Genomic DNA, 25,335 nt, shown 5'->3' with positions numbered 1-25,335 from the left:
ATACACACAATTGTTAAGGGGATGCAGACCAGAGAAAGACTTTCGTCTTGTTTACATCAGGGTCCCCCATTTTCAATTAATCATAATGACATACATGCAGGGCTTGACGTTGACACTGCCCACCTGCCCAGGGCTATAGTGAAAATGCTGAGTGGCTAGTGACTTTGGAAAACCACTGGCCACAGTGGCTAGTGAGCCAAAAGGTTAACGTCAAGCCCTGCATAGGTGTGTCAATGATAATGTTCACAGCGTTTGGAGCAATAATATAATTGCTAGGTTCAACACAGCCAAGGCATAGGTGTGTCAATGATAATGTTCACAGCGTTTGGAGCAACAATGTAATTGCTAGGTTCTAACACAACTCTTCCACATCTACACCCTCCATCTTGTCCCAGTCAGCCGTTGCCCCAACTGGAGCTCCTTTTGCGGCTGAGTCACTGGTCGCAGGCAGTAGTAAACAATGGAGTCAACAGTCAGAAGCACAGTTGTACAGTTGGTGTGTAGCAGTATGATTACAATGATACTGTCCCCAGCAGGGGTTAGTGAAGAAGAAATTACCTATATTTATTACTTTTTGGGTGGGGGCGCGAGTGCTGGGATTTTTGGCTAGTGAAAATGCTGAGTGGCTAGTGACTTTGGAAAACCACTAGCCACAGTGGCTAGTGAGCCAAAAAGTTAACGTCAAGCCCTGCATACATGACATACAGGTAGACAGTACTGCTACATCTAGACATTTATGACATACGTGATCTACAAATACAGTACTGTTTGTGATACAAAAAGGGTATAAAAAAGAGAGTATATACATTTGAGGGGGAAGAAACTGTACATTGGAGGAGGTTGGGTAGGTGGGGTGGGGTTGTCAAGTTTGTGAGGACTGTGACCAGGCAAAATGTTTTGCCTTTAACTATATCAAAGTCAAGTTACATATTGTCACCTCGTAAAATAATGGCGTAAAGTAACATGTCCAAGTTGTTAGAAAACATAATAATAAACAACCAAATATAGAATATACGATATTTATTCTATCATTTCTATCATTTCACAACTGGGTATAGGTAGGAACAACATGATCTTTTCAATTGTAGACCATTTTACCAGAGGTGGCCAGCACCATGAAGAAATGACTTAGGTAAAAACATTATTTGTATATCATGTTTGTATTGTGTTGTCTCTTGTTGACGACAATCGACACATTTTGGTTCAAAGTGGTGTGTCCTTGTTCAACTGGTTAGTGTGACTGCCTGTGTAACTGCCTCGTGCAAATAAATTAGTCTAATCGAGATCGAGTTATTACAACTAGAATGGGTGTGATAAAGAGGGGGGGAGCCAGATGTGACAGACAGGGAGAGCGAGTGGGTCTTGCTGTTTGAATTTAAGAGCTTGATTACAGTCAGTTAACAATGTCTTAGAAACGAGTTTCTGACATTTAGCTAAATCATGTTGCTGCACATTACCTGCTTATTAATTGACCGCCAACAGTGATATACGGGGAGGAGTCCTCTCTTCTTATGAAGTATTCTTATGAAGTAATTAAAAAACTTGCACCAAATCTAGTGATGTGAAAATATCTTTTCTCGAAAGCCCGAGGGCATTGTGCGGCTCTTCCCGCCGTCACGTGAGTCTGGACGCACGCGACGCCTGTGGACTAGTGTTATGGTTTGATTGATTGATTAAAAACTTTATTAACAGATTGCAGAATGGGTCCAATACAGTACGGCTCAATACACACAATTGTTAAGGGGATGCAGACCTGAGAAAGACGTTTGTCTTGTTTACATCAGGGTCCCCCATTTTCAATTCATCATAACATGACAGTACAGATAGACAGTACTGCTATGGTAATTTCAGTGTTACCACCATTGTGGTTCAACTTCAACTTCAAACTTCAAATTACTTTAATTTCCTTTCGGAACTTCATTTTGTGCAGTGATTAAAAGACAAACATACAGTTACAATACATAGACACTCACCACTATAAAGAAAACACCAGCTTCGCAGTAGAAAATACCACTATATAAAAAACACCAACTACATTAAAACGACAGTACTTAAACAACTTAACGCATGATATATTAAAATCCATGTGGAGCAGTTATATATGTATATAAATAATAAATAATAGTAGTACAGGTGATATATGTCCATGCAGGTGGAAGGGGAGACTATTTTAAGTAGTCCAAAGTCCTGGGGGGGGGGGTACCATACTTCCATAGTAAAAGTCATCACCATTATTCAAAGTTAGCTATAATACCATGGTATAATACCATGGTATATATAATCTGTCAGGGGGGGTCTTTAGATGATAGGAAATTATTGAAAACATTCATTACAACAGAATGCTTCCACCATAAAACATCAAGACAGAATATAAATTATTATTATATAATAATTATTGGACTAAATACATAACAGAAATATACCAGTAAATACAAAAACATCTACATTGCTATGAAGGGTGATTTACCACGATTCCCTGCCCCTGCGACTACATGGTTGATCTTTAAACACTGTGTGGAGCTGCCCCCTTGTGTCCCATATAGGCATGGAGGAAGTTTCAAGTTTGTTTATTAATTATCACAATAAAATACACATACTTTACGGTGAAATGCTTAGTTCTGCAGGTCTCCCTTGCAAAAGACATCTTGTATTCAATGGGACTCAGGGGCGGACCTTCCTACAGGCGATATAGGCGGTCGCCTAGAGCGCCACCCAGAGGGGGGCGCCAATTTTTTTTTTTTTTTCTTTTTTTTTTTTTTTCTCTGTGCAGTTTTGGCGCCCCCCTCTATATCTGCAACCATTATTTTTACATAAAAAAAATTCTAACATAAGGGAAAATGAGCCAAAAATCTAAAACGGTCGGTCGGTCTGAGCCTCAGCTTTAGGTGTTCACAGTCAGAACATGCTAGAGCGCTGTGCATTGATGGGTATCGGTCAAGTGTTTATAGAATTGAGCGTTGAGGAAAGACAGACTAACGTTAGAGAACTATGAAGAGGCGCAGTGGTGAATCTCGCCTAGGGCGCCAAATGTGCTAGGTCCGCCCCTGATGGGACTTACTGGTTAAATAAAGGTTAAATCAAATAAAATTCGAGACAATGTAACTGCCCACTCCCCGATGTATCCACTCATTCTAAAATGTATACTATATAAATAAATAATATAAATATTATACATTTAGAATGAGTGGATACATCGGGGAGTGGGCCGTTATTTTACAGATCACACAATGATCATATTTATTGATGGGAGTTTGTATGTGAGGATGTTTTGTCAGGAACAGAGAAGAGTGGAATTTTTATATAAAAACTTTAAAAAAAGTATTGGATCGCGGCGGAGATCTGCTTCAATATCGACAGTTTCTGCAGCTCCAGGTCCTCGGCCTGATCGAGCCTCTTGTGCTTCTTCTTCGCAGGCTTCAGATGGGTGGAGGCATGGCATCAGGCACGTGCACACATAGAGCCCAAGGGGTGCTTGAGCACCTGCCCTTTTGAGCCTCATACATCTATTTTTATTTTTTTTAATATTTTTTAATTAAATTTTTTACCATTACGCATATAGACTGCCCTTCCAACTGAAAAAATTCACGATAGAATCTAAATATTAGGTAAAGAGAGAGAGATGCCCCATATTCCATTGCAGTTTGCACGGCCTCCTCAGCGTGCCTCTCCGCGGACCTATATATTTTATGCATAGCGTGGGTGGTGATGATGATGATGATAGAAACCGCTATGGCGCATACAGTTGAATGCTGGTATTACACTCACTGAGGGACACAAAGAAGTCAAGTCCGATGGGATTTGGGAATCTCAAATACAAATCGGGATTGGAATAGAAAATGCATTTATATTTAACAACACAAAATATACAGCACTTCTTGGGGTCTGTAGGACCCCCTGAACATTTATGGAGATGTATGGGCCTTTTAAGTCAGTGATAAAAGTGTCTTTAAAGAATAAGTGAGCTCCTGCACTGATTATTATGGTTCAATATTCAACATTTGATCACCAAAACCCCCCAAAAAGCATAAAAGGGGGCCCCACACCCGAAAAGAGCCCTTAAAAATCGGGCTCGCGCGCTGTGTAAGCTCGGTTAAAACACACAGAGGTATAGTGCCCTTTTCAGCCTTTGAGCACCTGCCCTCCTAAAGTCCTGTGCACGTCCATGCATGGCGTGGTGGAGGACCAGGGGGGCGCTGTTCAGAGGCGTGCTGCTGTGCTGACGGGGGCGGGCTCGACACGGGCGTGGGTGGCGTGGCGGAAGACACGTTGAGCGTCGTGATGCACACACCCGACATCTCCGACTCCTCATCGTAGAGACCATCCTGATCATCGGCACCTTCGTCTTCCTAGAGGCAAATCTTTCCTGTGACAAAATGGCATCCAAGGTAATAAAAAAAGTCAACCAACGAACTAGATTCTTGTACCGGATCTCCTCTCTGGTAAACAAGAATACCCTGAAGACTCTGGCAGGAGCACTCATTCAAGGGTACTACGACTATGTTTGCACCTCATGGTACCAAAGCACCTCAAAGGCGCTAAAAACAAGATTACAAACATCACAAAACAAACTGGTCAGACTACTGCTTGACCTTACTCCTAGAACCCACCTCACCCCTGCCCACTTTGACTACCTAGGATGGCTTAGAGTAGACGACAGAGTACGGCAACTTGCAATGGGCCTGGTCTACAAGATACACTATACGACTAAGGTACCCATGTACATGTAAAAATACTTCCCAAAGGTCAGTGAATACCACGACCACAACACCAGAGGGAGCTCCACAAATCATGTTAAACCCAGATTCGGCTCAAACAAGGGACTAAACACGTTTCGCAATTATGCCACATCAATGTGGAACGCCCTACCCACAGCTGTAAAGGAATGTGAATCCCTACCCACATTCAAAACCGCTCTTAAAGAGCACCTACGGAAGGCTGCAATTCGAAACTGGCCACCGTAAATGTCCAAACCCCCCCACCCCCACCTAATAGACAGTCTCCTCCCCACCGTATGTATATATTCTCTCCCCACCGTATGTATATTTCTCTCCCACCCACCCACCCACCCCTCTTAATGTACAGTCTCCTTCCCGTCATATGTATTATACTCTCTGTCAGGATCTATGGTTAACAGTACTGTATATTTGCATATCGTATATGTCACAAATGTAACAGTATATATACCTGTATGTCATGTATGTCCCTATGCCATACATAAATGTCATGATGTCATGTATGTTGTGTATGTCATAAATGTCACTATGAATTGAAAATGGGGGACCCTGATGTAAACAAGACAAACGTCTTTCTCTGGTCTGCATCCCCTTAACAATTGTGTGTATTGAGCCGTACTGTATTGTACCCATTCTGCAATCTGTTAAATAAAGTTTTCATTCATTCATTCATCGACCGTGGTGTGTGAGCGTTCAGTGCATCTGCGTTCGGCTTGGCCTATGAAAAAGATTAACAGGTCAATACAAAATTATTAACAGATCAATAAAAATGATTAACAGATCAATAAAAAAGGATTAACAGATCAATAAAAAATGATTAACAGATCAATAAAAAGGATTAACAGATCAATAAAAAGGATTAACAGGTTATCCCCATAGAAACGAGGATTGTATGGACTGGAATAATGTTACTACTAAATATATGTTGCGTTGAAATACAGCTACCATAGCGTTATCTAAATAAAAGATTGAACAACAGTTTGTGTTTGTACATTTCCAAATTGTGTCAACACTATGTTGTTGTTACTTCGCGTAACGTTCATAGACATCGATGCAGACTGTTGACAACTGACACGCTGAACCCTCCTGTCATCCTCAATGTACTTTACACCCTTTATCCTCGGGGTCATTTTGACCCCAGCAGTTTAAACCTGCAGAAAATGATCATAATCAAAACTGTTACCCAAATGGATGTTTCATGTGTTGTTTTATCTTTCTTTGTTGACTAGTACTTACAGTACTGTAAATAACCATTTCAATAAAACATTACCCCCACTCCCCCCCCCCCCAACCCCATTATACATCCAGAATACCTATTATGTGACTATCGAAAAATATATAAATCACCCAGTGTTTCCCACAGGATTTTCAGAGACTATGGGGGGTGAACCTCCGGGGGCATGGCCCCCCGTAACCTTTTTGTTGTTGTACATTTTAAAGTTAAATGCATCAATCTGGTGCACTTTGAGAGCAAAATAAAGAAGCTAGATCTATGATTAACTTTGTGCTCAAAACACAAAATCGACTAGACTAGACCTTCCAAATCCTCTCCTCGAAGCACCCCAGCCGTTAATTTTTTTTGTTAAATTCCACCACCAGCACACCTGATTCAACTTAACTAGCCCTTAATTAGTTGAATCAAGGTGTGCTGGTGGTGGAATTTAACAAATACATGGACCATCCGTTACACTCACCCTCCTTAAACTCACCACTCCACCCAAGGCATAGACCAGCACCGCAACACTTCCGGGATTCTGAAATCCGGGAGGAGATAGCGGGGGGGGGGGGGGGGGGGGGTGGCAAATGAATGAATGTGGATGAGAGCCTTGATGTAAGTGATTGCAGATACGGCTGTGGGGGGGCTAGAGACATGATCCAATAGACTTGTATGCGCCTGAATCTCCTGAACACGGCGCGACCCATTCCTAATCTATCAGAACTAAATCAGCCGAGAAAAAGCCCATTTGAATGCACGTGCGCAGATTGCCCACGGATTGTGACGCCACGGGGGTCTTGTGGTGAGAATGTGAGCGGCAGGTTACAATATAAAAAAAATTGCTAGCTATATGAGTACCTTGCCAGCTGCTGAAAAGTGCCGGTATTTGAACAAAATTGCCTGCTTTGGTGGCCAATGTCCATTTTTTAAATATCGTAACCTGCCGCTCACATTCTCACCACAAGACCCCCTCTAATGGAACATTCCAGGGCGGGTGTGCGTGGCGTCACAATCCGTGGGCAATCTGCGCATGTGCATGGGGAATAGGTGCTTAGAAATGGGCTTTTTCTCTGCCGATTTAGTTCTGATCGATTAGGAATGGGTCGCGCCGTGTTCAGGAGATTCAGGCGCATAAAAGTCTATTCGATCATGTCTCCAGCACCCCCACAGCCGTAGCTGCAACCACTTACATCACGCTCTCATCCACATTCAGTCATTTGCTCCCCCCGCAATCTCCTCCCCGATTTCAATAACGCGGAAGTGTAGTGGTCTATCCGGGCCAGTCGGCACCAATGTAACGGTTGTCATATCGTCACCTTAAACTTCGATGCCCCGGGGGAGTTTCGAACCCGTGGTCTGCCGCACCGCGGGCAACAGCACGGACCACTATACCAAGAAGTGAACTCACTGCTTTTCTCTTAATTAAAGGCGCATTTTCGTCATCACCGCCGATGTGACGACAAGTAGTAATTCCCCCCCAACGGACCCAATTAGAAAACACAAGGTCGTAACCTCACACCACCGCCTCTCCTGATAGAATAATTTAATAGGTACGGCAGAGATACACAGACCTACGTTTCAAAGTACAGTAGGCGTGGAAAAACAAACATGGAATATGCATCCTTGACAACGACGACGAAACAACAACAAACTAACAGGGAGAAGCAGATGTGTTGTTCATTGTGCTTTTCCCACACCCACCACCCATCTAGGATGGGGGGGGGGGGGGGGGGTGGTGTTGTGGGTAAGCAGCTGAGAGACTCTGTTGATCAATCACAAGCGGGGGAGCTGTGATGTCAGGTTGCCAGGCAACAAGCGAAGAGGGAAGAGAGAACCAGTAGCGGGGATCAGCAAAGCGTTTCCGTCGACTGGGCGTGCGTGGTGGGGGTAGTCTCGGCCTCTCCCTCTCTCTCTCTCTCTCTCTCTTTTCCCTCCCCTCTCTCTCTCTCTCTCTCTCTCCCTCTCTCCCTCTCTAAAGGGTCAACGCTGCCAGATCCTCTTTAGCCCCTCGTTGAAAAACAAAAGAGACAATCAAGAGAACGAGGAGAATTGATCATGTCGTCCAAATCAAAGATGACGGGAGAACGTCCTCCATCCTCCTCTAGAACATGTCATCCGTCTCGGCCTGTCCGATGGTCGGGGGGCCGTCGCCGTCGCTCGGTCCTATAAATCAGGGGTTCCCAAAGTTTTCAGGCCGCGACCCCCCGAAATAACAGTGTCAGAGAGCTGCGACCCCCACTATTATAGGAGGTATCAAAAAATTATATTATAAATTTTTTTTTTATAAATGGAAATGTATGGATGAAACATGCAAACGTTCAAACGCACACACACTAATAATAAGCATTGGAGGCTTTTAACCAGGGCCGGACTGGGGAAATCATTCAGGCCAGGAAACATAGTGCGAAATATAGCCCCAGTCAGGCCACTTTTTAAGTGGGGGGTCCCCCACCAGGACTTAATTTCCTGCATTCTGGTGCAGGAATTGTTTTATTTGTACCCTTTAAATGCCAGTGTTTGTGATGACATGACTGCAAAAAAAAAATATAAAAAAAAAATAAAAAAATGGGATTTATTTATTTTTTAATCATCTGGCGGCTCGCGGCTAGGGGTTGCGACCCCCACTTTTGGAACCCCTGCTAGTATAAATGACCAAACGGGAGGAATTTCGGAATAGAAACACATTCCCTAGGAGACCAAACTAGGGCCTGAAGGGAGGAGGACAGTTGAGATGATTTAAAAGGTCACACCCTTCTCCAGTTCCACAGTGGATGAGTTTTATCTACAACCTCACACACCCCACAGAACCACCCACTCGCCCAGCAACCCACCTAGCAACCGTTTGATTACACGGCAAGGTGGTTTTGCCTCAAACAAAACAATTAATCTGTGGCATAGTTTGTGTGTTTTGGGGAATAGTGATACACAATTATGTTGTCTAATTCTAATCTAACATATTTTTCTTCATATTTTCATACAAAAAAACATATTTCTCACAAGATTATTTTTGAAATAGCTGAGAATGGCAATTGAAAATAAAATGTGCAGCTTGTCTTATACTGTATCACACCACGTCTCCAATAATGATAATCGATTGCATTATCCAACATGGTTGATTGTACATCTCAAAGGACTAAAAGCATAACCCTTAAGAATCAATGCATTCTGTATACAAAATATGCTTCCCAAAATAAGTTTTATTTTGGAAATCTAGATTTTGTGTTTTCTTTGCCACATCTCACTCGTCAGTTGTCACACATTTTGCAAACAAATACAGGTTTTTAATGTGTATTCGAATCACATCAGTGATCCTTTTTCCAAACAAAAACCCTCTGCGGTCTACATGTGTACGTTTCTTTTGGACATTTAACTTTTCCTCGAGAACTGACCACTCGATAGCTTTCAACGGCCGGTCAGCCATTGTGACATCATCATTAGATTATCCCGTCCTGGGAGATTCCCAATCTGGAATGTGAGATTGTCCTGTACACCTGAAAAGCTTAAAGCAATTGCACTTCCATGGGGGGTTAGATGACACACAGCAAAAAAAGAAAAGAAAGAAAAACAGGCGCCACGTTGGGTATACAGTAGCCATTGAACCGCTGAACAGAGAGGGAAGGGGGCCGGATGAAAAAGAAATGGAGAAAATAAACAATCGTTTTACGAAAAATATGTCCTTTATTCTTTTGGCTTTGAAATCATATTACCATATGAGCGGATAGTAGTCACTTCTTGCATGCAGTTCACTAAAAACACTACAAGCGCAATGAGAGATGGCTACCGACTGCTTCACGATCTTGTATTTACAGGTTTGGGGTGGTGGGGGGGGGGCGGGGGTGGGGGTGGATGTGGGGGGACGATACATGTGTTCCGTTGGGTGTCAACGGGGGCAGGGTGGAGAACGGGTTCTAGAAAAATGTCCAAAAGGAAAAAAGGAAATTGAAAAGACTGGAAAAATGCACTTGTTTATCTACAGTAAAAACGGTATTCATAGGATTTGACGACGCAAGCGACCTGTGGACCTCGGATTAGGACAAAAACACACACAGACACACACACACACTCACAGACATTTAAGATATGTTCGCTCACAGTCTTGCGCTCTCGCTTTCTCACTCACACACACACACGCACGTGCACACACTTACACGTGTAACCACCACACATGGTTTTACACAGCAGTGGGGGGGTCAAAAAGTGCTCTTACATCAAATGTAAGTGTGATGCATACTGGGGCCCCATAGACTTGATAGTATTTACAAACTGAACGTACACTACATTGAAACGACTCGCTTCAAAATCAGTTTTTTCTTTTTTTTTAAGAACAACAATGTGTATGCCGTACAAACATTCGTGAATATCTAAAACTTCTACGTGGTACCGTGGTATATCCGTGGTGTTCCTAGTTTTTAAGAAGCCGTAATAAAGATCTGACATTTTCTTTTGTAAGTGTATATCTCGTCACTTGAGAGATTTTCTTTTTTCTTTTTCAATAGCATTGAGTGTGAGGGAGGGATGGGGGGAAGGGGGAGAGAGAGAGACAGAGAGACAGAGAGACAGAGAGACAGAGAGACAGAGAGACAGAGAGAGAGAGAGAGAGAAGAGAAGAGAAGAGAAGAGAAGAGAAGAGAAGAGAAGAGAAGAGAAGAGAAGAGAAGAGAAGAGAAGAGAAGAGAAGAGAAGAGAAGAGAAGAGAAGAGAAGAGACGAGAGAAAACACACTGGAGCAGGCTCTGAAGCGTGAGAAGGTGTTAAAAACGTCACTGTCGGACGGGTCTGGCTTCATCTTGTCAGTCGTACATTCAGCGTCTCAGCATCACCAACCCGCTCACGCTGCTACGACTGTCGGGGACACGGCTATTAGGACGGTTTCACAAGAGAGCTTGTAACAATCGTTGACGCCATACCGGCGAACACAGCCGTACACTCGCTGTCCTCTGGAAAGGATTACCCGTTGTTGTTGTTGTTGTTGTTGTTGTTGTTGTTGTTGTTGTTGGACGTCCCGGCGTGTCGCAGGCCCAGAGCGCTCTCTCGGTGTGGTACGTGACGCCGGCGTGCGCGACTCTGGTGTTTTTTTTTTTTTTCTTTTTAAACATGGTTTTTATTTTCAGCACTGACTCATTATCTGCCCTTTTGTGTGACTTCACGACAATGAAAGCGATGGACACATTCTCACGATTACACGATGAGTAGAAAACATTCTTTCTCATAAAAAAAAAAAAGACTTCCGTAATAAGAGAGGGAAATGAAAATGCAGAGTACTCGTTAAGTAATACAGCGATTGTTTAAATTCTTCAAGACACTGGATGTATAGTAGTAGCAGCAGCACTAGCTACGGACAACTGAACAGTACACTCAAGTGTGTCAGATAACAACAACCAATAGGAAAATCACAAGCGTTTCGCAGACAGGCTTTTTCCCTGTGTTGTCGTGGTCCTACACACACACACACACACACACACACACACACTGGCAGGGTCTACGGGGTTTAGAACTGGTCACCCAGTCCTGTAGCCTGACAGCCCCTCTGAAACAGTCCTATATATATATATTCATATATGATATAGATCCAGCCTGCGCTTCTCTTTAGGCTTACCTAGACACAGTCAGTTTGGCATAGCATTTGTCCAATCTTACCAACCGCCACCAGCACACAAGCATAAATCAACCCCCTTCTCTCTTCAGAAGCTGTAAACAAGTTTTCCCTCATCGATAATGTCTGTATATATATATATATTTATATATATATATATTTGAGTTCTTTTTAAATAAAGTCTATTTCTTCCTCTCCCGTGTGTCTTTCCCTTTGTTCTCTCGTTCCGTATTGTCTTGCTCGTATTTGTCCTTCTCCGACTTCGTCACGCTGTTGTAGGAGGGCGGCGAGGCCGTGGACGGGGTGATGTCCGTTTTGTCCGAGGTGGAGTTCTCGGTGAACTTGTCGATGACCAGCACCTCCTTGTCCGGGTCGCGGACGCCCTCCCGCAGCCGCTCCCTGTAGAGGACGGAGGCCTTCTTCAGCCCCGCCCGGATCCTGTAGTGCCGGAAGGACCTCTGGATGACCATGGCCGACATGTCCTCCTGCTTGCGGCGGAGCGTGGTGGTGATGGGCTCGTACGACACCTTGGAGGGGTTGGACGCCATGAAGCGCTCCTCCATCTGCCCGCGCAGCACGTCCATCTCGCCGCCCTCGCCCAGCACGCGCTTGGTGAACGCGAAGAGGATGTCCAGGCAGTGGATGCGCTCGCCGCTCACCATGGGCAGGTCCATCGAGATGAGGTGGATCTTGTTGGGCTTGGCCATGCGCAGCGGCGGGTCCAGCGCGTCCGCGAACTCCGACAGCTTGTTGTACTCGATGAACTGCGTGGCGTCCGGGTCGAAGCGCTCCCACACCTCGTAGAACATCTCGAAGTCGTCCTCGCTCAGCGGCTCGGCGCTCTCCTCCGTGGCCACGCTGAAGTTCTCCAGGATGACGGCGATGTACATGTTGACCACGATGAGGAAGCAGATGATGATGTAGCTGACGAAGAAGGTGATGCCGACCGACGGGTTGCCGCAGTTGCCCTTGTAGTTGTTAGTTGTGCCCGGGTGCTCCATCTGGCTGTCGCAGTCGGGCTCGCGCTTGTTGAGGATCGGCGCCAGCAGGCCGTCCCAGCCCCCCGAGGTGGTGATCTGGAACAGGCAGATCATGCTGTTGCCGAAGGTCTCGAAGTTGAACATGTCGTCGATGCCGGCCTCCCGCTTGACGTAGGCGAAGTTGGACATGCCGAAGATGGCGTAGATGAACATGACCAGGAAGAGCAGGAGGCCGATGTTGAACAGGGCCGGGAGTGACATCATCAAGGCAAACAGGAGCGTCCGGATGCCCTTGGCACCTTTTATCAGGCGGAGGATGCGGCCTATCCTGGCCAGGCGGATGACTCGGAACAATGTCGGCGACACAAAGTACTTCTCAATAAGTTCCGATAAAAACATACCTGCAAATATGAGAAACAAAACAGATACCAACATTCTGTTACATTCTAGACGTCCGCCAAACTCATGAAAATACATAGCGACTTAAGTAAGTAAATACCACCTTAAAGGAATATGCCAACATTATGGGAAATTCACTTACCATGTTCTCCAGAGTCAAGAAGATAGATACCAATTTCCTCTAGTAGAAAGCTATCTAGTCTGCAAGCTAGCCTAGCTTAAAGGGGAACTATCTTATAAATGGCCTTTTTGAGTGTTTAGCATTGTTTCCTAGCTATGTGAACTTATATTAATATGATCTATGTCTCTAATTCTCATATTGGCGCATTCTTCCTATTCTCCTCTCACAATATTCACCCTCACTGAACTGAGTCATCTGAAAATGTGATGATTTGTGATGTCAGAGAGACACCGCTGCATGATAATGTTCAGGCGAGGCAGTGGTTTACCATTGTGGTTTAGGAGCCCAGGCTCAAAACGGCTTAAGATCTTGAGGTAGAAAAATGCTGTTTTTGAGGACTTGATTAGAAATACAAAACAATGAATAAAAAAAAAATAAAAATTACAGAGGTGTTCCATAGACTCACAGGAATTGTGTAAAAGTGCCCAAATAGTGAAAGAAATAGTAAAATAGTTCCCCTTTAACACAAATTAATGGAAGCCGATACGGTTACTAGACTAGCTGTTGGCCAAAAAAACCTCTCCCGGAGTTTTAAGCTAGGCTAGTGGTTTGTATCCTCTTCCATGCACTTGTGCTAAGCTAGCTTGCTACCGGAGAGCTTTCCACTGAACGCACAGAGAAGAAATTGGTATCTATCTTCTTGTCTGACCCTGGAGAAGACGGTAAGCTAATTTCCGGCGTGTTCCTTTAAACCGGGCTGGCCGTTCCTCACCCACGATCGACAGGATCACCACCACGAAGTCGAAGACGTTCCAGCCGATGGTGAAGTAGTAATGTCGCAGGGAGATCATCTTGAGGACACACTCGCCGGTGAAGAGCACGATGAACACCAGGTTGATCCGGTACAGGATCTTGTCCATGTCCTCCGTCTGGTCGTCCGTCTCCACCATCATGGTCACCATGTTGAGGCAGATGAGGATCATGATGACGATGTCGAAGGCCTGCTTTGTGATGAAGTCGAACACGCAGCCCTGGAACGCATTCTGGGGTCGAGTGGGGTGGGGTGGGGAAGAGGACAAGGGTAAGTCAAGTTGTATTGTTGGGTTTTAAGACTTTTTAAGACCACTTTGACTAGAATTGAATACCTATTTCACGGCCATACTAGGTAGTAATTCCATAAGAATTGTTGGGGGGGGGGAACTGATTACCATACTGCTTACTGTGCAGCCTGGACTTTCCCCCCCATACACATTTCAACGCGATACTGAGAAGTTATTGCGACATAGAATTAACTTCAAAGTGCGTTAATAAATACAGAAACATCAGACAATCAGAACAAGATTGAGAAGAAATATGAAGGGGAAAAAAAACAGCAGTAACTATTTTAAAACAATTACATATTGTGGTGACCTGATATGCTTCCACACATTCAACTGGGAGCTGCCCGGCGCAAAAAACACAACCTTCTTCTACGGTTGGTCATCGAGCAGCTCCACTTGAGCTGTCAGGAGGAGGTCACGTGCCTTGCTCAAGGGGGCAGTGGTTCATTCTCTCTCGAGATTCTAACCGGCGACGTACAGTACCCCTTCACGAGACTGGCTCCCTGAACATTACGCTATACCACTGTCAGGTAGGGCTGCAACGAATGACTATTTTGGTAGTCGACTAATCTGTCGATTATTTTTTCAATTAGTCGACTAATCGAAAAATAATTATATAAAAAAAATATATATATATATATTTTTTTTGCACTACCTATCTTTGTGAAAGTGACTTCTCAGCTTGGACATTGAGCATGACCTCAGAGTTGCTTTGAGACTCTTGTCAGGACCAAACAACATCCCCAGTTATCCCATTAGTTCCCCCAAACTTACCGTCGGTCTGTTATGTTAAGCTAAGAAGTCTTCAGCTGGCTGGACCAGAGCTGAGAAGCCACTTTCACAAAGATAGATAGTGCAATTTTTTTTTTTTAAAGATTATAATATATATATATTTTTAATGACTAATCGACGCAACAATTCCTCGTCGACGATTTTTTATAAGCCCTACTGTCAGGAAAAACATAAAAGCATGGTTTCCTACCGCTGGCCGTGGTATAGGCTTCTGTGGTTTCTTGGAGCCCAGCTTCTTCATGGCGTTGTAGTACTTCTTCTGCTCCTCGGTCATGAAGATATCCTGCCCTCCAAAGTACAAGAGCAGAACAGAGGAACTCTGGTTACAACCAAGTACTGCGGTTACTTACTCACACGTGCAATCTTGATGTCTAGTAATTTTACAGTAATTGATCCTGTTTTTATACATAATCAGGTTGTTTTTTAGTAATACTGTGCACGAGCATTACACTTAGAGGTTCCAGTAGTGGGCAGCTTGAATTGCCAGGTCCTAGAACCAGCGCTTTGGTGGAGATCTTTTATTTTTAGAGCATTAACTTTTTGGAATGGCCTGCCTCGGAACCTCTGCTGCATTTACAGTGGATTCACTTTTAAAAAGAATCTTAAATTGTTTTTAAATTGTTTTTAACACTGTAAAGTAATTGTTTAGTTTTTGTTTTACACTAATGTAATTTTAGCTATCTTAATTGTTACAGTAGTTTCATTATGCATTGTGTGTACTGACTTTTAATCATTTTGTTTTTTGCAATAGTGATTGTTTTTGTATGTTTTTTTGAAGACTAGCTGGTTGCTATCGCACCAGCTAATGGGGATCCCTAATAAAATCAAATAAAATCAAATAAAATAAAATCAAATACCACGCCTCGTTCTCCTACCTCAAGTGTCAATTGATTGACCCGTCTCAAGCCCCGCCCCCCCCCCCCCTCTTCTCTCGATCGTCCAATCGCAACTGTGGCTACCCCCCCCTGGCCAACAGTTGTGATTGGAGGATCAAGAAAAAAGAGACCGGGGTTTGAGATTGAGGTCAATTGTGGCTATTTCATGGTTTCACCTCCATCTCCAGTTGATAGAGTGGGAGAGTCTCTCACTCAACATCCACATACTTTAAATGTCTAAATACCAACTTGCACTTACATTTTGAGTGAAATTCCTTTACGTGATAACCAGTACTAACGTCAAAACATATATATATTTTTTTGATCTACTGTTTCTCCCATTTTCTATTTTTCTCCCATCCCAATTTCGTATCGTCCAATTCTACCCTCCCCTGTCTCAAACGTTGTTAGGCCATGCCTCCCATAAGCCGGCTGCAATGTGGACGAAGCCTTGCATCACGTGTCCCCTCCGGTACTCGAGGAGGCAGCCGTCGCATCTTTTCACCTGCACAGCGCGATCTCTCAGCGGCGGGGGTCTGCGTGGGAGGGACACGCCGCCCCCCGTCGCTTCCTGATTCTGCTGCGCAGGCGCACCAACCGACCTGTAGGAGTCGCTGTCCACAACGTCCGATCCCCACCCATCAACTTCCCACCCCCTAACACTGCCAATTGTATTAGTATGAACGACCAGCCAGGCTGATAGCAATGTGGAGAGCTGGGCTCGAACCCAGCGTCTCCTGCATTGGTGGCGAGCGCCTTGCCCACTACACCACCTAGCTGCCTACGTCAAAACATATTTGAAGATATTTCAAAATACGTGTAGCACGAGATGGGGCGGAAACTTCCACCACACAGCCCAATACAGTGACTGACCAACAACAACTGTCAACTGACCACCTGACACTATTTTGGGTTGTCCCGATGCGGTAAAACACACGCACCACCCGGTACTCCCCAAGCACATTAAAACATACGTTCAAAATCATTCACAAACACTATTGGACCGACCCAGATCCGACAGGTGCAGTGAGTGCGTGGCTCCTAGTCGACACTAGCCTCTCCTCCTGACGAGTGTCGTCCAGCAGGTGTGTTGTGATGTGTGGCTGGAGGGAGGAGTAATGTGTCAGCAGTAAACACTGACATCTGTGCCAAGTCTGAAGGCCAAGGGCTCCTTCTGAAGCCACACTGACACACACACACTGCTGAGACACTCACTCGCTCCGTCACGTCCAACCTGCCAGCCTCCATCTATCTGCAATCCTCTCTCTCTCTCTCTCTCTCTCTCTCTCTCTCTCTCTTCTCTCTCTCTCTCTCTCTCTCTCTCTCTCTCTCTCTCTCTCTCTCTCTCTCTCTCTCTCTCTCTCTCTCTCTCTCTCTCTCTCTCTCTCTCTCTCTCTCTCTCTCTCTCAGACAGTAGTGTGTGCTGTCTCTCTGTGACTCACTCGCCCCACAGTGTTGTATATAAAGGGTGTGGGTAGCAGGTCTTCCAGACGCCGCGCTCCAGCTGATGATTAAGCGCCGGCAGTGATGAACAGCGCGGAGCTCAGAGGCCGCGTAATCGACTGTTACGTAAGAGTGAATCCTCGCTCTTGACGGTGCACAACTAGCCCGCTGATTTAGCGCTAGGTGCGATATATATTTATGTAGTACGTACGATTAGCAATAATGTTGTTGACGACAGGAGGTATTTTTTTGGATGCCCAATGTTCACCAGGGCTGTTCTTGACAATAGTGAAAGTGGAATACTTAGCCTACTACTTACTACTGGTTTCATAGTGAAAGGATTTTATCGACTCACTGGACAGTCATTGTAGTCCGTCTGTTTGACAACTTTTGCGCAGATTTAAAAAAAAAAAAATTACCTCTTTATAACCATTGCTTATCGAAAGATGTCTATACTTTTCAGTTCATTATAAATATGATGCCTAAAATGTTCTTGTAATTTTCAAGGAAATAACACAAATAGCATAAAAAAGTGACAAAGAAAGCCATCTTCATGGAGGTCGAGCCTCGCGGCCTATTAGTCGACGAATGAAGAAGCGCAGTCCTGTTTCACGAGGACATAACTATATGTAAACAAAACGTCTCATGGAAGGGGTCTAACTAGTCATAATGGATGGCTATTTGGTCAATTCAAAGATTTAGATAATGATGTGTTTATACATTTTACAATCACGGTTACATGATTTGCTAGATTTTGGCAATTTGCAAACGTGATTTCAATGCAAATCCTGTTGTTTTCAATGAGAGTGAGTGGCATTTTGCCATCTGTCAGGCGACATCAATATGTCTTGTTTACATAGTAACGTCACAGTGATCAACGTTGGTGTATGAATGCATTATGCATTAAGAACAGCCTACATGCTGCCATCTGCTGAGTACCAGTCAGTGACTCCTGGTTGTACATCTGTAGGTAAATACCCACTGGACATAGGACGAATACTGATGAATGCTACAGGATACTGCTAAATGCTACAGTATGAATACTGCTAAATGCTACAGGATAGTGCTAAATGCTACAGAATACAGCTAAATGCTACAGGATACTGCTAAATGCTACAGTATGAATACTGCTAAATGCTACAGGATAGTGCTAAATGCTACAGAATACAGCTAAATGCTACAGGATACTGCTAAATGCTACAGTATGAATACTGCTAAATGTTACAGTATGAATACTGGTGAATGCAACAGAATACTGCTAAATGCTACAGGATACTGCAGCTAGATGCTACAGGATGAATACTGCTAGATGCTACAGGATGAATACTGCTAAATGCTACAGGATGAATACTGCTAAATGCTACAGGATGAATACTGCTAAATGTTACAGTATGCATATACTGGTGAATGCTACAGGATACTGCAGCTAGATGCTACTCATCTTTTTCTTCTGCTGGTTGAAGTTGTCGATGATGACACCGATGAAGAGGTTGAGGGTGAAGAAGGAGCCAAAGATGATGAAGATGACAAAGTACAGGTACATGTACAGGTTCACCTCGTACTCCGGCTGGTCCTCCACCTGGAACACACACACACAACGCACGCGCGCGCGCACACACACACACACACACACACACACACACACACACACACACACACACACACACACACACACACACACACACACACACACACACACACACACACACACACACACACACACACACACACACACACACACACACACACACACACACACACACACACACACACACACACACACACACACACACACACACACACACACACACACACACACACACACACACACACACACACACACACACACACACACACACACACACACACACACACACACACACACACACACACACACACACAAAGCCGACCCGATCTATTATTTTTCTTGGATTGTGAACCGTTGGTTTGAATGGTTTTCTCCATTAGAGGGTTAACGTGTCAAAAACACAGCCAATCAAATCACATTCCGATATTCCGATATTCTATTTCAACCAGGTGTCGGATGTCACTACAAATAATCCGTATCGACTTCACATCCGCACGCTGTCCAAAGATGTTTTAAATGGGTTCAAGTCAAACAAACAAAATACCTCACGTGGAATCACGTTTCAGTTTACACAACAGGACATAACCCTAAATCTATATACAGTACCTATCTATTTGATTGATTCTGTCATTCTTAAAAAGTGTTCATATTTTTTTGTATTTTTTTTCTTTGATTATTTTTTAAACAAACACATAAACAAACATGACAACACAAGATAAGATATACAAGCATTAATTAACAGTGCACATCCAATGAAGTCACCATTTAGTTAAATGTCTTATACAGGATATACACCTAATACCTGCTATTTAATACCCTACACACATATGCTCTAGCTCGTACCCCCCCCCCCCCCCCCCCCCCCCTCCCGGACCCCCCATTGGATAATCCATCCATAAAAGTGTTCATATTTAATTTTTTTTAATTTTTTTTATATAACCCCACCATGTAAAGCACCTTTGGGTATCCCAAATTGACCCATCTCAAACCCCGCCCTCTCTTCTCGATTCCACCAATCACAGCTGTCACTTCCCTCGGACGAAACAAAGATAGCCAATGGTCAATTCGGAAAACGGAAAGAGACTTACGCCACGAGAGTCCACGGCTGCATACATGATGTCCATCCAACCTTTAAACGTTGCCTGGTAGCAGACGAGAGAGAAGAGTTGTGTCATAAAGGGGGGCGGGAGGGGGCAGGTTAGAGGAAAGCGTTCCCTCTCAAGTGATTACCTTTCATTTGACATCTCCACATTCAAGCGCCATTGCTCGGGCCTCAATTAGAGGAATACGGAGCTATTCTGGGTTCAAGCCTGACACATCGCCATCAGGCCCACTGCACTGCAGCGTATGGCGAGCAAATCGTCACACGTGGGCGAGAGTGATGGAGTGGTTTCAAAAGCATAGGAATAAGTACAAGCATACGTTCTAGGGATGTCCCGAAGATCGGGATCGGCAAAAAAAATAAATAAAAAAATCTGGATTTTTTTTTTCTTCAACAAACATGACCATGTTCACGTCTTAAACTCATACTGAGGCCTTAGTTTTGGTTTTAAATTGCATATCATCATTAATCTATTTATTGTCACACAGAGCAGAAGAATTTTGCCAAAACAAACCAATAGTATCCAGCTGCAGAGCAGCAGACCAGCCACACTCTCAGACCCAAATTGAATTTTTTTTTATTTACATTTTTTTTTATCCCAATTTCTCACATTACATTCACCCTGAATGTTGACATTATCCAGGTGAAAAGTTAACTTCATTCAAGCGAGGCATTGCAATCCTTGACATAAATCATTTGATGTATAATTAAATCAAAGGAAATGCGTTTGAGTCTGAGAGTGTGGCTGGTCTGCCGTTCTGCAGCTGGATACTATTGGTTTGTTTTGGCAAAATTCTTTTGCTCTGTGTGACAATAAATAAATGAATGATGATATGCAATTTAAAATAAAAAACTAAGGCCTCAGTATGAGTTTAAGACGAATAAAAAAAATAAAAAAATAAAACAATAAAAAAAATTATCGGATCGGGAAAGATTGGTATCGGTAGATACTCAAAATCACATGATCGGGATCGGATCAGGAGCAAAAAGAATGTGATCGGGACATCCCTAATACGTTCCAAACATTTTAGTGTAGGAAGCGTTTGCAATTGAAAAGTCACTACAGTAGGTCTGAGGCGCTTGACATCAAGGTGTGGAGACTACTGTATGTATTAGTAAGAACATGAAGTAGCATATAGTTCCATACAAATCTACGATCCCAAAACCACTGAGATCCAAGATGACAGTTTCATAAAAATAAAAAACAGCAACACAACAATAAAATACACACTAAAACCTATGACCTTTGTTGTGAAGGGCCAGATTAAACCGAATATATATATTTATTTGTATATATATATTTAATTGTATTTGTATATTCTCTAATATTCCCTGATATCCCTTGTATATTCCTTGTACAATATGCATTGAATATCCATTCTAGCCTACTGAACATCCCATAATAGTCTCCATTCTACTATTGGTCGAGACCTTGGTGCCAGGCTGCCATACCCCTCAGACCCAGTTCAAACGTACCGCTCGACATGTACGAACAAGTCCTAGTTCCGCGTAGGAATTTGGCTACCGCACCACTAATGGGACTATTTGTTCATAGTGCGTATATATACTGCGCTACTAAAGTAGGACTTTCTTTTCAGTCCAGTTTCTTACCCTCCAATAGAGTCACAGACGTAAAGCCTCCCCGCGACGCCACGTGTGGGAGTAAGGCCAAGTTCGCCTACCATCGGTATTGAGACATCGTGTATATTAATATTTGAATAGTCATATTTGGCACTATATCGTCGAGTTGGACGTAGTCTATTAAGCTAATAATAGTCTGTTAATATATAGTGCTTCGTGCGGTGAGAATACTACCGTAGTCAGTACCCCATCGTTTCGGGCAGAGAACTGGCTGCTTACCCAGGGTGGTTGACCCTATGTGAAGCTGCACCCGAGGAGCCCCAGAGCCGAGCGAGTGGACCTGTATACCGGATTATTCTACCGACGACAGCCCGCCTTCCCAGGCACGGATTATGCTTTGGATACTTTGATTATTCCATGGATAAAGACCCCCGACACTGCCGTGTGTTGGAACCCCCCCCCCTGGAGAGGACGCAAGGTGAGGAGACGCTCTGCAAGACGAGGTCGCTTCACGTCTCTCCCCCGTGGACCGGAGAGAGCCGGCCCACAAAGAGTCCACCTGCTTTCATCTGTGGTCCAAGGATCGCCGGCGCATTGAACGGCACTACAGTGGGTTCACCTGGGATACCCTTGGCCGGACGAGGCAGCCGGATTCTACCCCCCCCCCCCTCCTACTCCTGTCGGCTTACAAGCGACTGGATTAACCCCCTCTAGTGTATCTAGTATAATCATTAAAGTATCATTGCTGTTATTCCTTAACTATTCCAGGTCGTATATTTACCACCTGCGCCTTCAGAGATTGGACATTCTCTATTGATATACCGACGAATACTCTTTGCCATAAAAGTGCATACTATTTCAATTCATAAATGTAATTAAGTGATTAAGTGCTTATTCTACACACCATCGCTGTGTAGAAATAAAGACCTGTTTCTAATTCGTACATTTGTGTTGGATCCGTTTCATCTACGTGAGAGTGTTCATGATAATATATTTATGCCGTGTACTGGGTGGCCGAATATTAAGTACAAAGGTAGTGGTAGTAAGTATCATATCTAGTAATACAGTCAGGGAATTGTACCCCTCAGTTACAATTGGTCCTTCGAGCCGGATGGTAATTAGTGTAATATTAATATAGTGTTATTAATATTGAAATGGCCTATGATGAACACTCCACGAAACGATCCTCCTAACCAACGCCTGCAGCGCGAACGACGGCTCCCTCAGTACTTAGAGGCCTACGCTGTCAGTCAACAACCTAGTCTTCTACTAACAGTAAACGCGGTAAAACTAGAAAGTAAAAGTATGTCTAACCCCAACGCCCAGACTACCCCGACCATAGAGGCCCCTACGGGCTCTAATGTAACTGACCAAGTTCACGGTGGGGACCAGTGGGAACCAGACATGACTTCACACCCCGCCAGTACTGAAGAAGTAGTCCCCGATGAGTCCCGGGAGGAATACAACGCTACCGAGAGAGAACTCGGCACGGAAGAAGACGGGGAGAGCACCGTGGAGATAGAACTCCAAGGCTCCGCAAGGAGTACCCCGAGGGAAGGCTCCCCTATACAACCGCCTTCTCCCAGCGAGGCAGAGAGGACCCTACAGCAGGCCTTCCTCATCAGCCTGAACGCCGCTGCTGAACGTGACCGACTGCAGATCCAGCAGCGAAGCGAACACGAGCAGATACGTCTAGAAATAAGACGCATTCAGATGGAAGAGAATGTGGCCCGAGAACGAGCCGGTGCTCAACGGGACGCAGCGCGCGACAGACAGCAGTCGCAACTAATAGAACAGCTGATCAGACGGACAACACCCTCTCCCTCCGCCAGAGGCTCCAGGAACTCGTCTAGACACACCTCCAGGGCGGCATCCCCTAGCCGAGTAAACAACCCTGAACTTGACCAACAGACGAGGTCTATACCCCCCACAGACCACCTCCCCCCACCGGTCCAAGCGAGACCTAGCAACCGGGAAGGAGTAGCATATCCTGTGGAGAGGCTAAACCAGAGACTACAAGCACTGGATGACCTAACTGAAGACGAAGAGGAAGAGGAGGAGAACCACGCCCGAAGACAGCACAGTACTCTACCGGACCAGGAGGTCCGGTACAGCCCAGGCTATACTCCCGCGGAGCTGCGCTACAGACCCCCGACTCTATACACGGGTGAGCACGACGCACGACCCGCACCGAGGAACAGCACCTGGACAAGCGGGCCATGGTACACTGCCGGTACCAGCCCATACCAAGGAGCGGGAGGAGACTCGCCTAGGAGGCCTCTCCCCCAACGCTCGCCGATGTATCCACAGTCAGCGTCATACATTGGCACGCCTATGGTACCCGACTTCACCCAAGAGAACCGGGCCCAGTATACAGAACTCCGCATGTGTCTGGAGACCATGTTGGTGGATGTATTGGATGAACGCCACAAATACGCCATCCTACTGAAGCACTTAAAGGTACCCCGCGCACATAATATAGCACTCGCCTACGCGACTTCCACCACCCCATACACAGCAGCGCTGGTAGCATTGGACCAGAGGTATGGGCGCATATGGGATTACGTGATCCAGGAGATCCGACACATCGACCGCTTACCCCCAGCAATAGACAATCGAGCACTGGACGACCTGTCCATCAGAGTGCAGTCCCTGGTAGGGATGTTGGGAGCGCAAAGAGAGAAGGGGAGGCATGAACTTTACGCCAACTCAAATGTGGAAAGGATCCTGGAGAAGCTGCCGCCCGCTCGTCAGGAGCGCTTTAGGCGGCAGAGGGACCACAGAGACCCGAATGGCCCCGAACCGAACCTCCTCGATCTAGCAGACTTCCTGGCGAGAGAAGTCAGCAGCCTACGGCTAGATACATTCGGACGGAGCACCCCTGGCTCCAGAGAAGGAACCAGACGACTAAATGATGGAAGAAGATCGGTGACTGTGATGCACCAATCGGAGTCAGTACCGAGCAGCAGGAGCCACAGTACCCCCTCCAGAACGGAGAAGTGGAAGATAGTGTGCCCCTACTGTGAGAAAGAACACTGGCTAGCGCAATGTGACTCCTTCCCCAAGCTGAACGCGGAGGAAGCAGGTCAATGGATAAAGTCCAACAAGCGCTGTTTTCGCTGTGCGCGCTCACACATGGCAGCCGAATGCCGCTTAAAGAAAAGGTGCACCAAGTGCGATGGAGCCCATCTGGACATACTTCACGACAGTAACAGACGGCGCCCTTCACCTGCACCATCCAGCCGCAAAGCGAGCGTCATGTACATCGATCCCGCCAGCAGCAGTGGAGCCCGAGTACTCCTAAAAGTAGTGCGTGTGACACTAAGCTACCAGAATAAAGTCCTGGACACTTACGCCGTCCTCGATGACGGGTCAGAGAAGACCCTGCTGCTCGCCTCCGCTGCGGCCCAGCTAGGGCTGCGGGGAAGCGAAACCCAAATGACAATTCGGACAATAAGACGAGATTTGAAGACGATAAAGGGCGAGAATGTCTCATTCTCTATCGCAGCAAGCGGCCAGCCTGAGCGACGGTACCAGATTGCAGACGCTTTCACCAGCCAAGAAATAGGACTGTCGCGGTACACATACCCCGTCGCCAAGCTGATGGAGAAATATGCACATCTGCGCAAGTTACCGATCCCGCTCATAGACAATGCTATGCCGACCCTGTTGATAGGCTCCGACCATGCAGACCTCATTGTCCCGATAGACCGGGTTCATACCGGACCCCGAGGCTGCCCTGCAGCAGTCGAGACCCGTTTGGGATGGACTCTCCAAGGCCCGCTCGCCAAATCTCTCAACCGAAGTACAGCC

General features: G+C 45.2%; 1 pseudogene across 1 annotated transcript in view; it reads right to left on the bottom strand.

Moving 5' to 3' along the window:
• Positions 1–11,723: 11,723 nt before the first annotated feature.
• LOC311244206 (sodium channel protein type 2 subunit alpha-like) overlaps positions 11,724–25,335 on the bottom strand; it is a 55,605-nt pseudogene continuing 41,993 nt past the window's right edge. The window contains exons 14-18 of the transcript in view: positions 19,928–19,981; positions 18,689–18,830; positions 15,124–15,221; positions 13,814–14,084; positions 11,724–12,922 (exon numbers count right to left, since the gene is read on the bottom strand). The product of the transcript in view is annotated as a sodium channel protein type 2 subunit alpha-like (transcript). The remainder of the gene's footprint in view (positions 12,923–13,813; positions 14,085–15,123; positions 15,222–18,688; positions 18,831–19,927; positions 19,982–25,335) is intronic.

This window comes from Notolepis coatsorum, assembly GCF_963971535.1.
Source record: "Notolepis coatsorum genome assembly, chromosome: 1".
Lineage (NCBI taxonomy): Eukaryota > Metazoa > Chordata > Actinopteri > Aulopiformes > Paralepididae > Notolepis > Notolepis coatsorum.
Note: the sequence above shows the minus strand (reverse complement) of the source record. Positions and strands in the feature narration are given on the sequence as shown.